The following is a 17,085-nucleotide window of genomic DNA, read 5'->3' on the forward strand; positions in this document are numbered from 1 at the left end:
TAATTTGACGGAACTAGATTTCCAGAAGTTTTATGATTTGGAGGGATATTTATATGAACCATGGAGCAGAAACTGCGAGTTCGGAATCTATTGCCATTCAGTGGGAACTGAGCCTTGACCTGAATTTATTGTTGTCTTCTGGCGATATGACTTCGGTAAGGGGAAAGTGAACTAATATATACCGAGCTGGGCGGGTGCCTGGGGAACATTACAACATCTACCGCTGTTGGATACCTGGACTTCAACGTCACATGGGTCTACAAAGGGTTACAACCAACGTCGGCCCACGGAACGACCAGGAGACACTCATCGTGCCGCTCAGCGGCTCGGAAGCAGAGTAAGAACACATTTTGATCGAGTAAATTTAGTCTTGTGTATTTTACAGTAGAAAAGCAGAAATAAATAAACAAAAGAGACGGAGGAATCAAATTTTGGCGCCAGCTCTGGCGGCAACGCGTGGCTGGTCCGAGGCGGACTGAGGAATCAAGTCCAGCGACCAGCGACCAGCGACCGGGACTGTCCTCCTGCTGTGGATGTGAACTGAAGGAAGCCGGGACACGGGCAGCGACTGGAGCCGGGACACGGGCAGTGACTGGAGCCGGGACACGGGCAGTGACTGGAGCCGGGACACGGGCAGTGACTGGAGCCGGGACACGGGCAGTGACTGGAACCGGGACACAGGGACTATCCGAAGACGGGACACAGACACTGACCGGAGTGGGATAGGCACTGCGCGGAGCCGGGACAAAGGCACTATCCGAAGACGGGACACAGGGACTGCCCGGAGGAAACAGCAGAGTTAGGAAAGGCACAACGCACGCCTTTCGTGCGCCTGGTGTAACTGACCTGTGTTCCTCGCAGCACTGGTCTCACTCAAAGACACCCTTTATTCTTCGATTGCTTCATCTTCTGCTGCCGGGTCAACGTGGTCGAAGGAGTGTATTTTCGCTGCTCTTTTCTGGAGAAAATATAAATAAAAAGGCGAGTTGCGTTGTGGCCATTTTTCGATGTGTTGGGTTTCCGATGATTCTCTATATCCTGGCCACTGAGACAGTTAGAAAAGAACAAGCTCGCATCTCTCAACCGAGTTCCAAATGCTGCCCTGTGCAGAGTTAGATGAAACCGCTGCAATTTTCATCGATTGGAATTTAATGTAAAGGGATCACATTTCAGGTAAATATGCAATGAAGTCGAATGATTGTAGAAAGACAAAAAACTTTCTTTTAAATAAAAACATTAAGGTAATTACTGAGCTGCATCTGTAAAAGTTGCCTGATTGCCCATTTTCATCAAACCCATCTTAAAAGTGGATGGAGTTTTGAAACTGAATGGAATACAACAATTAATTGTATGGAGAGAAATATGTCACAATTAATCGTTCTGAGAGTCCCAGGATGATTGCTTTTGATATTAGCTGGGCCACGGGACTATTGGCTGGTCTTGCCCTGATAGTTAACTTTGTATTTATTTATGTGATGTAACCCGTCTGACATCGCTCGCCGGGTTTACAACTGCTCTTTATTATTACTATTTGATGACATATTGCTAATACTATTATCCAGTGACAAACGGAAGAGAACATTTGGGGGAGCATGGATGGATGGCTGGCTCTTCAAAAGGCAAAAACAGCCAAAGTTATTGTCGTTTATTTGACATTTATCCCTAAATTTCACTAAAAGCCTCTGGCTCACATTTCAAACATACGGAACGGCGTAAAGTTAGTATATTTGCGTTGTAGATTTGAACTACACCGCCACAAAGTAAAATTAGTGTAATAATTTGTAATTTATTCCAAACAACTTCTCTGACCCTGAAAATTAACATTAGTAATTACAGATTCCCATTCCTTCAGATTTTAATTATGATGAGTGAGTTTCGTTAATAAATTTACACCATTATTTTTTTTTATTTCCCTTTTCACTCCATGGATATTTTGGCCTTTGTTATGTTTCCTTTCCGTTCTCGAGATGACATGGAAAGACGTATTCTAACAGACACTTACTGCTTCTCACTCCGGTATTTAAGAATAATTCTAAAGTCAATTTGGCAAGGAGGCGCACAGTTGTTTGGCCTTTTCACAGAGGTTGCGGCATTCTGGACGAGGCATTGGGCAAGTTGGGTTTGCAAAGCCATATAGAAAGTTTGCGGACAAGTGCGAGGCAAATGAAAGCAGGCCGTATTAATTTACACGTCACAGCAAAATCCTACATTTTGTTCATATTTGTTTATTAAACAACAGGGGCGATAACTCGGAGTTTTAAAATTGCAAAGGGAGATTTTTTGCTGGTTACTATTGCATTAGTATTGAAAGTAACGTTTATGGAAATGACTATTTAACAGTACATTACAACAGGAATGAGAATAGGGAAGATTCAAACAAGAGGACATGACTTCAGAATTAAGGGACAGAAGTTTAGGGGTAATATGAGGGGGAACTTCTTTACTCAGAGAGTGGTAGCGGTGTGGAATGAGCTTCCAGTGGAAGTGGTGGAGACAGGTTCATTGGTATAATTTAAAAATAAATTGGATAGGCATATGGATGAGAAGGGAATGGAGGGTTATGGTATGAGTGCAGGCAGGTGGGACTAAGGGGAAAAAAAATTGTTCGGCACGGACTTGTAGGGCCGAGATGGCCTGTTTCCGTGCTGTAATTGTTATATGGTTATATAGGTATGTGATTGATAAACACTGGATAGTGAGAGGAGGTTTTTGCCGATTATATGAGAAAAGAATGTGGGAGATGGCTAGAATGGAGCATAAATCCTGGCATAACAGTCTGTTTAAATGGCTTGCTTTCAAACTGTATTCCACTACAATTATGTTACATCTTTATCAAACTAAATGTGCAGTTTATCCTCTGTCGTATGGTTCATGAAGGAATTGGGTAATTATCCAAAGAAGGAAACTTTGCTGGCTCTGTGGAAAGGACAGGATTACAGGATCAATTGTGTAGCTAATCCAAGAGGACATACAGGCATGATGACCTAAATGGACATATGACGTAGAAGCAGGAGTAGATGACCCTCATTCATCCCCTGACACCTGAATCATTCAACAAGGCAATAACTACGTTTTTACATCCAAAGATTCTTCTGGATGAAAGGCAGATGTCTTATTTTGTATTTGCAGCTCCTGTTTCTAGATTACTCAACCATAGGGATCATCAGACCTGCATCTACTTCTCAAGCTCTGTAAGAATGTTCTATGTTGCAGTGAGATCACCTCTCGTTCTTCTAAACTCCACAGAGTATATGCCCAAATTGCATAATCTTTCTTCGTAATAATAAACCCACTGCCCCGGGAGTCAATCGGGTGAACCTCTATCGCATGTGCATTCTTCTGGCACAGTGGTAGAGCTTCTGTCTCACAGCACCAGAGATCTGGGCTTGATTTTGACCTTGGTGATGTCTGTGCAGAGTTTGCACATCCAACCTCTGAACATGTGGAGTTCCACAGGGTGTTTTGGTTTCCTCCCACATCCCAAAGAGGTGTTTTTTTAGATTTGGCCTCTGTAAATTATCCCGAGGATGCAGGGAGTGGATGTGAAAGTGGGGTGACATAGAATTAGTGCGAGTGGCTGATCGATGGCCAATGTGGACATGGTGGGCCGAAAGGTTGCTGTATCTACCTTTCAATCAATCAATTAGGGACGCTAAAATTGTACACAATATTGAAGATGTGATCACCCCAGGACCTAACATAATTGCATTAAGACATTTTTATTCTTGTATTCAAATCCTCTAAGTAAAGGACAATACACAATTTGCCTTCCTAATTGCTTGCATATCAACTTTCAGTGATGCATGTACATGATCTCTCAGGCCTTGACAAGCACCTACCGTTCTCTTGCCCCACATATCCCTTTCAAATTTCCTCCTCTGTCTGTAAAGCTATGCTTATTAGTATTTGACATTTCCAACTGGGAAAAAAGTTCTCTATTCTCTGCTCTATTAGTTTACTTAAAACAACATGCCATGGGAAGGTTAGAATATATAGCTGATAAAGCTCTTTAAAAATAGTTTGCAATTCAGGATGTAAATCAATAATACATGATTTTTGTTAATGATATTCATCAAAACTAAATTCAGAAATTAGTTTAGTTTGAATGAGAGATAAAAACAAATAATGCCATGGGATTTCAAAACGCAAAGAAAAGAGGGTATTTTGGTTGTAATTCATCATTAGAAATATCAGTATTCTGCAGAATTGTGTTTGGGGAGCTGAGCTATAAAAGCTCTTTAAAAATAGTTTGCAATTCAGGATGTAAATCAATAATACACTCTTTCATCACCACATTTAATTCATAGTCATGCTTAGGATTTTACTGAAAATGTTCCAATGGCCAAGACTATTGGCATTGGAAACTTACATTCAGTTGTACATATTGTCAATATATATTTTGCATAAAAATATATATTTTTTCACAAGACATGAGGAAATAAATTCAAGAATGTGAGAAATCTTAATTAAAAATATAAATGCTTAGGGATGTGTACCAGATCCTTAGATAGACACAGAAAGTTTGAGTAACTCAGCGGGAAGGAAGCATCTCTTGAGAGAAGGAATGGGTGACGTTTTGGGTTCGGACCCTCCTTCGACCTGAAACATCACCCAGTCCTTCTCTCCAGAGATGCTGCCTGTCCCGCTGAGGTATTCCAGCTTTTTGTGCCAATCTTTGGTTTAAACCAGCATCCGCAGTTCCTTCCTACACGTGTACCAGATCCTCTGCAGGTGGAAAGGCGAGCAGAATACTGAGGATCCATTTATTGTGTAAACTAACTATCATGGATTGTGAGAGACTCATTGTGAATTTGCAGTGTTTTTGTGCTTTAATGGGTTAAAGACTCACCTGCTCATTAATTGATTTATTTTGACCAGGAAGCTGATATGGTGCACCCAGAGTGGTTTACATTGGTTTCCTTTTGGAACATCCTACACTCCAAAGCCTGAGGAGAATTTTAATACATGGCTCTATTAATTTCTTACTAAAAACATTAATTTGTGTAAGCTATTTGAAGTCATGATGCAGATTTATAAGTCTTTGGTTAAGCCGCATGATGATGTTAATGATACTTTATTGTCACATGTACCTATGTACTTAGATACAGTGAAAATCTTTGTTTTGCATACAATCCAGTAAAATCATACTATAGATAAGCACAATCATAGATAAGTATAAAAGTGCAACAATTGTAGTGTAATAGTAGACTTCACAGAGACCGTACACAAAGAGTCGTCACGTTTCTGGCGCAAACAAAGCACCAATGTTTTTAAGAGTATAGTTTTATCTTGGCCTTAAAGACCTGTTATCCTCTCTATCACTTATCACGTATCCTCTCTTCCATCTGCCGCCATCTTGATTTGGACTAGATATTTGGAGCATTGTGTGCAGTTCTGGTCGCCCCATTACAGGACGGATGTGGAGGCTTTGGAAAATGTTCAGAGGAGGTTTACCAGAATGATACCTGGATTAGGGAGTATTAGCTACAGGGAAAGGTTGGGCAGATTTGGATTGTTTTCTTTGATAAACAATCACGGAGTTGCAGGGAGACCTAATAAAAGTATTTACAATTATGAGAGGCATACTGTGGATATGGTAGACAGTTAGAATATTTTTTCAAGAATGAAAAATTCAAATACTGGAGGGGATAGCTTTTCGGTGAGAAGGGTGGTGAGTGCCTGGAATGTGCTGCTGGTGATGGTGGTTGAAACAGATATGTTAGTGGCATTTAAAGGACTTTTGGATAGGCGTATGGATATACAGGGAATAAAAAGGGTTAGGTAGCTAATTGATGATCCCGGCATCATGTTCGGCACAAATATTGTGAGCCATAGGGCCTGTTCTTGTGGTGTTCTGTTATATTCTCTATGTTCTCTAATGAGAATTATATTCTCTAATGAGAAATCCAAAATTAGTGTATAATACTTTGGATTTAAAGATTTATTCTATTCCCTCCTTCATGAGGAACCAATGACAATATGAAAGTATGGTCTAAGTAGATTCTTTTTTTTGACCTGATATAATAATAATAATCGATATTCACAATATAGGCATGAAGGATGTTAAATCTGACGTGGTTTCCATTAATTTCAGCCTTTTCTATGTAAGTCAGGAATTTGTTGACCCATAAAACTGTATCATCAATGGTCACCACCGACAGCAAATGTTGTTGTCTCAGATTTCCCTAATTTGAGGAAAATGGTTTAACAACCCTGAAAAATGAAATTTTGTTATGGACCTTACTTACCCTGTATTGGCCGTTCGTGGAGCACCGTAACAGGTCACCTAAAGTTTTAATCAATTGCTCTTTCACTTCCTTAAATGTTACAAGTATACAAATAGAGATGTTTTGCATCAGTTACATTTGGCTGTGATATTACCACGTCTCGAAAGTTGTGCTCTACACTAGTCTTTTTCAAGGAAGGATGTTAATATGTTGGCAGCATTTTAGAGAAGATTTGCAAGACTAACACCTGGAATGGTGAGTTATCTTATGTGGGAAAGTCGGCTTGTATCTGCTGAAATAAAAGCAGAAAGTGTTGAAAATACTCACCAGATACTGCTCATGCAGTATCTCTGGAGGGAGAAATATTTAATGTTTCTGTTCTGGAACACTTGTTCAGAACTTTAATATTTAACTTTAACATTTATATTTCTTAACATTTCACCAAAATATTAGAATAGTTACTGAAAAACAGTTGTGTATAATAGATGCTAAATGTGATGCAACACTGGGCAGCAAAGTAGGAAATTATGAGAAACATAATAGATGACAACTAGTAATATTTTAAGCTACTCCAGAAATTGCACAGGATAATGAACAAATAACATGACAAAATGCAAGCCAAACGGATTAACACACCGGTTATACTTATAATTAATTTTTCCAATCTGCCATATAAATTGCATAATGAAATACGCAATTTGTTTCAGACAGAATATTTCTAGGAAATAATTTTGGAATCTATGAAATCTTTCAGAAGGATAATGAGCCTATTAGATTTCACTTTCAAAATCTCATGTTGAACATTTAAATTAAACAGAAATCATGGAATATAAGCTTGTTTAATATAAGGATTATTTATTCAGCTGAAATGCAGGGATAAAATAAATGTATGAAATGCTAATCATAAATCTGATAATATTAGTAATGGTAATTTCCAAATTGTGGCATAACTGCGGTTGTGAAGTTTTGTTTTACCGGCTACATTACCAGCAATGCAATGAGAAATAGTGAGACAAATTAATCCCCCAATTGTTATTATACATATTGTCAAGTATTTTATTCAGTTCTTTCATACTTTTTATCATGCCAAGGAAAGTTAAATACCAAATGTTGCAATATTTACTTAAAGAAACAAGCTCAAAGGATTGGAGGTACAAAAGGCTGCAGATGTTGGAATCGTGATGAAAATCTTCTGGAAGAAATGAGCTGGTCAGACGGCATCTGGGGAAGGAAATGACTAGATGATATTTTGGGTCTGGACCCCCCCAAAATGTCATCTGTCAATTTCCCCACTCATTTGCTGCCTGATTTGTCAAGTTCCTCCAGCGGTTCAAGTAATTTATTGAACATCAAATTCATGAAAACGGTAGAGTACAATTAAAAAAATAGTTTAAAATGAAATAGTTGTTGCCCAGTTATCTCCTTCCATTAGTGATCTCCCTTTGCTCCTGATAACAATGTGCATTCACTACTTATTGTAGCTGCTCCACTACTGGGTTGTATCTCTTCTGGGTATGACATACCTAACTGAACAGTAGGTAAGATGAATGCAGTGGTTAATTTCAATCATAACTCCAATTGAAAGTAGCTGTATATAATATAGATTTAATCCATTTAGCCGTTTTAACATTTAACATTAAACGTGAATGTGAGGTGTTCTTTGGTGATTCTGAAATCATGGATTCTGTTGCTCAGAACTGGTTGCTACTGGTGTCTTTTATGGTAAAGCTTGTTCCTGCTGCAGGTTTTGTGATCTTAATGACATTATATTCCACACCAACGAATATCTTATGAACCACCACCATCCCAACCGCCCAACACCCATGCCACAAGACCCACACCATCATGACCTGTTATTCGTGAATCCCCTGTTATTTGTGATCCCTAAAGCTTCTTAACTTTCCTGATGGAGCCTGCTTGCTCTGCAGTTGTAGTATGAATGGCGATGAGGTCTTCATGCAAGTCAAATGTGAATGGATTGTTCAATTGTGCATGAACTATCTGGGTGGCGCCACAAGCAGTGGCTGCCTCGCCAACATTCTGTCTGTCCTTTCTTCTTTTTGTTGTTTTTTTATGTTAAAATGTATGCTTTAGTGTCCTTGTTTTTTTTTGTGTGTGCTGTGGGGGGGGGGGGGGGGGGGGGGGGGGTGGGGGGAAACTTTGTTTTCAATCTCTTACCTCGACGGAGACCTGATTTTTTTTCCGTATTTTATCTCTGTCCCCATTGCGGCCTAACATCGTGGAGTTGGTGGCCTTTCCTGGAGACTGAACCGGAGCTCAAAGCCGCGGGAGTCTGCGGGACTTTAACTTTTCGGAGCTTGTGATCCCTTTGCCGGGGATCAAAGGTCCAACTGCGGGGCCTGTGAGCTTTAGCGTCGTGAAGCCTGCGGTCTCTGGTATGAAGAGGCCGACTCAGGAACTTTTCAATGAGATGTTTTCGAGAGAGTTTCAACCGCCTCGACGCGGGAGTTTCGATCACCCCGACGGGGGCTTTGATCGTCGGATGCGGGGGATTTGATCGCCCTGACTGCGGATGGTCTAACTGCGGACGGAGAACAAAGAGTAAGAAGATTGAACTTTATTGCATTTCAAAGCAGTGAGGAATGTGGAGTCCACTGTGATGGATGTTTATGTTAATTTTTATGTGGTTGTGTGCCTTGTTGCTTTTCACTTAGTATGGCTGTAAGGTAACTCAAATTTCATTGCACCTTAATTGGTACATGCGACAATAAACTGACCTTTTACCTTGAAACCTTGAACTATCTGGATCAGCGGTTTAGTTTTATTGTCATGTGTACTGAGGGACAGTGAAAAGCTTTTGTTGCGTGCTAACATATGGGCAATATAACTTTGTAAACCTCCATATATTTGCCATCTAATGTAACCCGATCTGTGTGGAAAAAAAATTCCTAAATCTCTTATCAGTTCAGCAGTGTCCTGTGTGCTTTATCGGATTAACGTCTGGAAATGCAGAGGGCTAAACTGGGCTAAACACCAACACCAACCAGCCATTTGGGGGTTTTGAACAGTTTACTTTAAATAACAAAACAGCCCTCCTCCCATGGAAATTAAACACTTAGAACTGTGAATTGTTGATGTGCCTGTGTACTGCTCAAGTGCACATCTTATTTTTCCACAACAAATCAAATCCTAATTTGGGGAAGGACTTATTGCTATTGAGGGAGTGCAGCGTAGGTTCACCAGGTTAATTCTCGGGATGGCGGGACTGACACATGATAAGAGAATGGGTCGACTGGGCTTGCATTCACTGGAATTTAGGATGAGAGGAGATCTTATAGAAACATAGAACATTCTTAAAGGCTAGATGTAGGAAAAATGTTCCCGATGTTGGGGGCATCCAGAACCAGGGGTCACAATTTAAGGGATTGGTTATTTAGGACTGAGATGAGGAAAAACCTTTTCACCCAGGGAGTTGTGAAGCTGTGGAATTCTCTGGCACAGAAAGCAGTGGAGACCAATTTACTGGTTCACGAGGGAGTTAGATTTAGCTCATATGGCTAAAGGAATCAAAGGATATGGTGAAAAACAGGAACAGGGTACTGATTTTAGATGATCAGCCATGTTCGAAAGGCTGAATGGCGTACTCCTACACCTATTTTTCTTTGTTTCTAAATATTTTTTAAATGTGGCCCATCTGGAAGAGCTGCCAAACAGAGGGTGGAAGTTATCAAGTATTCTGAAAGTTAATGCTGCTTTCCCATTATTTGATTTTGTGAATTTAATAGTTTAATGTAAGACTTAATGAATAAATAGACATTTTTCCTAATGTCAAATATTAGTTTAGTTTAGTTTATTGTCACGTGTTGCGAGGTACAGTGAAAACCTTTTTTGTGTAGCGTGTTGTCCAGTCAGCAGAAAGACGTACGGGTCTCAGAGGTTATGGGGTGAAGGAAGGAGAATGGGGTTAGGAGGGAAGAGATAGCTCAGCCATGATTGAATGGCGGAGTAGACTTGATGGGCTGAATGGCCTAATTCTACTCCTGTCACATGATCTTATGATCTTTTGACTATACAGATTACAATCAAGCCGTTCACAGTGTACAGATACAGGATGAAGGGTATACGGTTTAGTGCAAGATAAAGTCCAGCAAAGTCCCGTTAAAAACAGTCCAAAAGATTTCACTAAGGTTGACTGTACTTCTAAATTGCCAGTGGAGAAAGTTTGTTTTCATCCGTGTACTGTATCTCTGGTATTGTGCTGAATTTGCACTTATGTTAGAAACGCACTACTGACAGTTGATAATAGATTCACTTCACTTTATTCAAACTCTTAACTGCAAAGGAAAAGTACAAGCACTCACAATTTGCACAGTATACTAATTGTTAAGACACACGGTCTCAGTTAAACTTGTGGCATCCTTTTGTTCAGTGAATCCCAGGCTCGGGATTCCTCCTTTCTGAGTGCTCGTACTAGCTTCTCACCACCATCACAGCTTACTATTTCCTCAGGGTTCAGTGAAGTCCTGTTTCCAAGATCCACTTCCCTCGTATTCCTTTTGTTGACATCCAATGGGATAGTATATTTATGGGCTGTTACAGGTCCAACCCATTTTGTCTGGTTGCATCCTGCCACTGGAACATTGGTTGCTAGAACCAATTGGTTTCTGCGCACCTTTCACCAGAAACACCGTATCCTAGGAACTGGTACTGAGCCAATCTGGTGAAAGGTGCACAGAAACCAATTGGTTCTAGCAACCAATATTTCCTGACAGTTCAATAAAAGTACCCATTCATCCTTGCTCTTTCTCTGTTCATCCTCCTCACCTGATTCCACCTTTCACTTAGCAGCTCCACTCTCCCCCCCCCCACACCCCCCCCCCCCCCCCCCCCCCCCCCCCACACCACTCTGTACTGCTATAAACACACACACACATACTCTGTACTGCTATATTTATTGACAACCTGTCCTGTTTCCTTTCAGTTCTGATGCAGGGAACATGAATGGAACCAACTTAGATTTTTATTATTAACAAAATAAATTTTGAAGTATAGAAATCTTTTAATGTGAAGTAGGGCTTCAATTTATTTCCAATGTCGATTTAATGTTTGTAACTTGGTGGTCTACTGCTACTGACATATCTGCTAAATAACCCAAAGAATCATTTTAGTTCAATACAGATCTTGAACTCATAGCATAATAACATTACGCACTGGTCAGTATTGTTTTGCGGCCCCTGTTTTTGCAAGTTACTTTGTCGTATTGAGCCGCTCAGTTCCATCAGTGCCTCATCAGTAGTAATTTATTGACCTCTCACAAATGACCGTTCAATTGGTCTCGCACACTGGGGACAGAATTCATCAAAATCGCTCAGATACGGACAATTTTAGTTGTGTTCTTTGAAGAGTAATTATGTAAAGATTTGAAAAGCTAGGTATTGATTTGAGTCCTTGTTTCCATTTGAGTCTGATGTTTTATAAAGTATACATAAAAAGGCTTGCATTTATGTGATGCCTTTAACACCATTTTCACTTAATAGTTAATGAATTATTATTGCAGAGCAGTCACTGTTGTAATGTAGGCATTTTTTATTATTGACGAACAAGCGGTATGTGGCTGAGCTGCCTCGAGTAAAAACCCAGAATGCTTAATAACCCTTTAGCCGCTGAATATTGTTTGCACACAACATTCTAAATATTTCCATCAACTATATATTGTTGGGGAAAATTTGATTTTGGATGATGATACTAGTCTGTTGGCTTCAAAATAAATGTTTGCGTTGAAATTCTATTTTAGCACTTCCATACCTTGAACTTATTCAACTGGCACCGATCGTGCCATCTGCTCTTGTCCACGATACAGATCTATGGATAGAAAAGACTGATAGTTCTGCCTCTCCTTTCATGTGAAGATTGCTCTGTGCTCCTCTGGCAACACCTGCAAAGACCAAATCTTATTCATCTCTTTTGTCAACTTTGTAAATCTGCTTTTCCTTAGTCTGTGTTTGGGATCTCCGCAGATCTATGTAGAACATGTCAGCCTAGACTGCCATGCTCTGATGCTCTGTGACCTTCACCTTACTAAAGTAACATTTTCATTTGGTGAAAAAAATGGAATAATCCTCAATTTGAACCCCTTTATGGGGGAAGGGAAGAGAACCTAATATTTTGTGGATAGTTGTAGCATTCTTTTTTTGAATTCTTCTCATTCTGAAATATTTTGAGTAGTGGGAAATTAGTAAGCCTGTAAAATGTTCCACAGCACTTTTAAATGAAACTTGGTCTTCACTAGTAAAGTATACAGATGTAAAGTATACAGATGTATAGCACGACTGGTTCTGAGGAAAAAAGTAATCAAACCAAATCCCTTCTCCATTAATAGGATTACATAAATGAGGCTGGCTGTTCAGTACCTCACTGTCTAAACAGTTGTGTCCTATCTTCATATTGTTCCAAGTATGGGCCATGGATATCAATGAATAAGCTTTCACCAAAATGGCTGATAGCACGTTATTGTCAAGGAATATATGAAAAATTTCAAAACCGGGGCCAAACCTTTTCAGCAGTGAAATTTGGTTTGTTTTGATCTGAAATAATCTGATGCAAGTCTATACTTGAAATGTAACCGATTTTGCTTTTATGCATATGTGAAGTTACTTCTTTTTGTGTAAATTCTGGATGCTCAACATTCAGAACACTTTAAATGCAAGTTTTCTTTTTGTATGTTGTCTCCAAAAACATGAAACACTGACTCCAAGAATTCCTCCTGATAATTGTGATTTTGAGCAAGTAAAGAACTTATGTTAGTACAATGATGGTTGGTTACCTAAGAAACTAGGAAAAAAACGACCTGATGTAAAGTTTTCACTGAACTTTTCATTACTTGTCATTTAATTAAAAACAGTTACTTAAATGGAAAGTTATTTCAAGGAAGGTTCAAATGACATAGTGCAGAGCGTAGTGAGCATTTTAAAGACATTTGGAACAAAACAGGAAACCAACCATAAATAACACATTTACAGGCGTCAGGCTATAAATTGAAATTTAAAATAACATTAATTTCATAAAAAATATACCTCTGAAAAAAATGGCTAATTGAGAATCATGACTGCCTGTGACCAAGTCATTTTGGAATTTAAAATGTTTTGATTTTAAAGAAGAATTTTGAGTAGTAGAAGTTCTGTGGTTCTGTTGTCATGGTCTTGTTTATATTGTATATTGATTGAGAAGAAACAACTCAAGATTAATTTAAGTACATTATAGTTTCAGAGATTTAGTCTAATGATGAAATCAGCGAATACTTTGGGAGAAGCAGTGAGTCTCCTTCTGAACATTAAATGGTGCAAGTTGGACCAACCTGGTAGTCAGCATTTGTTGAAGTTGGATTAGTACATTGCTTGATTGCAACAATTCATATTTTTAAAGCATATGCAATGACATGCATTTGGAATTGGATCAAAGAATGCTCTGTGCATGCACACGAGGCTACATTTAGTTCATATTTCGCAGCTGTGTGGCTACTGTGCAGCTTGGGCCCCCTATGGCACAGACTCTCAAGCAGCTTTGCCTTGAGGTGTTCAGAAGCCTGACATTAAAACTAGCCATGGTACATTCCAAGGCACTTCACAATAAACATGTTAAATATTGAAATTTATAACCATATAACCATATAACAATTACAGCACGGAAACAGGCCATCTCGACCCTTCTAGTCTGTGCCGAACACATAATCTCCCCTAGTCCCATATATCTGCGCTCAGACCATAACCCTCCATTCCCTTCCCATCCATATAACTATCCAGTCAATTTAGTCAGTGCTGTATAATTTACAAAACATGATAATTAACCTATTCGGAGCAAAACTCTTTAAACAGAAGTGGCAATATTATTGGCATAAATGACATTAAAGGTATTCCTTAAATAAAACTGCATGACGGAGTTTGTTTTACTTTTATTCGGTGACCCTGATGTTTATAATGAATCAATGTTTATGTGCGTACATTTAATCGATCTGATCTTAACGGATCAAAATGCTGATAAAATTGCAAATCCAAATTACATGTGAAGATTTGGCACTTTGATACGTTAAATTTCAGTATACGTTAACATTTTGGAGACTGGAAAGTACATTTGTCTTAAATAAAGTAAGCTTAAATGTCTTTATATTCTTTCGATATGCTAATTGCATACAAGAGATAAGGAGGAAGAAATTTATCTTTAATGGTAACATTAAATGTGTGGGAGTGTGGTAGGTGTTGGGTGTAATCGTCTTCCGACATGCATTTTTTTAAATCCCGTGGACGGATGGAATCAGCAGTTAGGAAGTGACTACTTGAATGGAAAGTAGATTATTTATCAAATCAATCTCATGTTTTTCCACTCTAACTTTTCCTTCTACGCCTGCTGATTCCGACTTGCTGTGATTAGGTGTCCAGGGCACTGGAAGCAGCCTGAACCCTTTCAAACTGAACGTAATGCACAATTAACTCCAGTAGGTTTGGGGAAAGGACTCCTGCCCAGACTGTCCTTATATCCATGTTGCAGGGACAATGCCACTGAATGATGACTAGGAGCCAGTTATGATGGCCCCAATAGCCATATTGCCTGGTAAATGTCACTGTCAAAGCCTGTGCATTACAATCACCATTTTGGTGAAAGCATAGAGATAACCTAACCAGGTGAAGAATTGGAGGAAACAAAAGGCTTAATCATTGATTTAATTCAAATTAGAGATCAATCAATATCTGGACATTAACGGAATCAACGAGTTGAGGTGCAAGGTCAATCATGAACATTGAAATAATAGATCTGGATCAAGGGGTCAATTGGCCCATTACTGCTAATTCATATGTTTTTACTTATGTTCTCATGATTGGAAAGGAATGCAGATTGAAAACAAAGCAGTAATTTATTGTTTCTGTCATTGAGTTTATGTTTATATCCAAACTTGTCAAGTAGTCGGAAGCTCAATTAAAGGTACACCTTAAAATTACAGAACCATCAGCTGCAAGGGTGGAAAAGATAGGGACAATCAATGATGTCAAAATGAAGCTGGGAAGGCCCTTTCATAGAAACAATTGTCGGGTTAATGGGATAGAATGGACAAGTGAACAGAACGGGTTTTCTATAGAGAGAGCTGGCATGAACACAATGGCCTCCTACTGTTTTGTAATGACTCTACACATATGGATTCACATTTCACAAGGAAATATATAAGAACAAAACTATTCTTGCACAAAATTAGCAAAGGCTCTGACTGATATGCCAGTCTGTGCAGAGTTATATCATCTCGGGCCTGATGGTACAAGAGATGCTTCAATATATATTAATGTCCCAGGATAGAGAGACAAATTCAACTAGACCTGCTCCTCCTGACCATCATCATGTGGCATTGCCCTTGCAACATGGAGATAGAGACAGCTTGGACATGAGTCTTCTTCCCATGCCTACTGGAGTTAATTGTACAATATGTTCACTTAGAAGGGGTACCTTGGGCACCTAATCACAGCAAGTCAGAATCAGCAGGGGTAGAAGAAAAACCCTGAGCCTACGGGTTCACCAACCTTTGAGAGAAGTAATCAGTGAGTCAAGGAATGTAAGATATTTGGATAATAAAAGCATGAAATTGATTCAAAAGACTTGCCACGTGACTCTTTAGTTTTTCTCAGGAATTATTGACTTCTGCAAACTATGTTCTGCACTAAAGCCAAATCAATGCTGCAGAGGCCTCAACACTCTGCTTGGGCACAGGAAAACTGAGCAGTTGTCCTAATTGAATTCTCTCCATCAATCCTAGTTGTAGGTGTGGACTTCAGCTGATCAAAACCAGCCAAAATGGTCCCAATAGCCATATAACCTGGTAAGAGTCACTGTCAAAGCCAGTGCATTCACTCTGACTATTTTGGTGAAGATGTAGAGATAACTTAACCAGCTGAAGAATCATTGTCGAGAAGTAGAGAGAAAACTGAGTTAAAGAAAGAAGAATTGGGATTACATGACGCCACTAAAAATAGCACATGCTGACCTGCGATGTTTGCCTGATTCGTGGCAGTTAAGGGCCTGTCCCACTTAGGCGATTTTTCAGCGGACTGCCGGCGGCTGTCAAGTTCACGGCACTCGCCTGAAAAAACGGGAACTGGAACGGCAGTGTCAGAGTGGAACATACACACACAAACACATCGCAAAGGCGGGGGCCAAGGAAAGCGGGGGAGTGCTGTCTGAATTTCACATGGTGCAAAGCCAAGGTGATACAGACACACACTGTGATGAACAGGAAGGTTAAGACAGCTAGCACAGTGTACGGTAAGTCCTTTAAAAGAGAGGGGAGGGGGGGGGGGGGAGAAGGAGGGAGAAGGAATGGAGGCACTTTTTAGAAGCCAGACATCTTTTAATAAACCAGAGATACACAGCTGTGAAGTTTAGCGGGCATTTAACATTACCGGTCGGTTATCCTTGGTTCTGTAAACTCGTGCTTACGTTTTTTTCCCCCCAATGAACCAATGAAAATGCCCGGTCAGCAAAGGCGATTAACTAAACCAACCTACGACTACCTCGACTACCCGTAACTACATGGCGACCACACTTCACCTATGACAACAGGATTATTGATTTTCTCCATGGCGACCATACTGTGGCCGCGACTAGTTCCCAGAATGTGGGAACTCCTCGCGACCCTGAAGGAGACTGACCAGAGTCCACCAGCGAACATGTAGCGATCATGAGGCGAGCGCAGAGTCTCCTGCTCTCGCCTAAAAAGTCGCCTAAGTGGGACAGGCCCTTTAATGTGTACACATCCTTGGCCTGATCGTGACTCAATTTATCCAGCATGAATGATCATATACTCACAGGTCTAATGCCAGTTTAATGCAGCCTTTGTGCGGCACTCATAATGCAGCTTGGT

General features: G+C 39.8%; 1 protein-coding gene across 3 annotated transcripts in view; it reads left to right on the forward strand.

Moving 5' to 3' along the window:
• The first annotated feature begins 246 nt into the window (after positions 1 to 246).
• Positions 247 to 17,085, forward strand: part of LOC129697207 (proto-oncogene tyrosine-protein kinase LCK-like) — a 68,813-nt gene continuing 51,974 nt past the window's right edge. For 2 of the 3 annotated variants that reach the window (XM_055635534.1, XM_055635536.1), the window contains exon 1: positions 344 to 1,173. The gene's annotated coding sequence lies outside the window, so the exon portion shown is untranslated. The other variant, XM_055635535.1, reaches the window with a different exon arrangement.

Source organism: Leucoraja erinacea, chromosome 5, assembly GCF_028641065.1.
Source record: "Leucoraja erinacea ecotype New England chromosome 5, Leri_hhj_1, whole genome shotgun sequence".
Lineage (NCBI taxonomy): Eukaryota > Metazoa > Chordata > Chondrichthyes > Rajiformes > Rajidae > Leucoraja > Leucoraja erinaceus.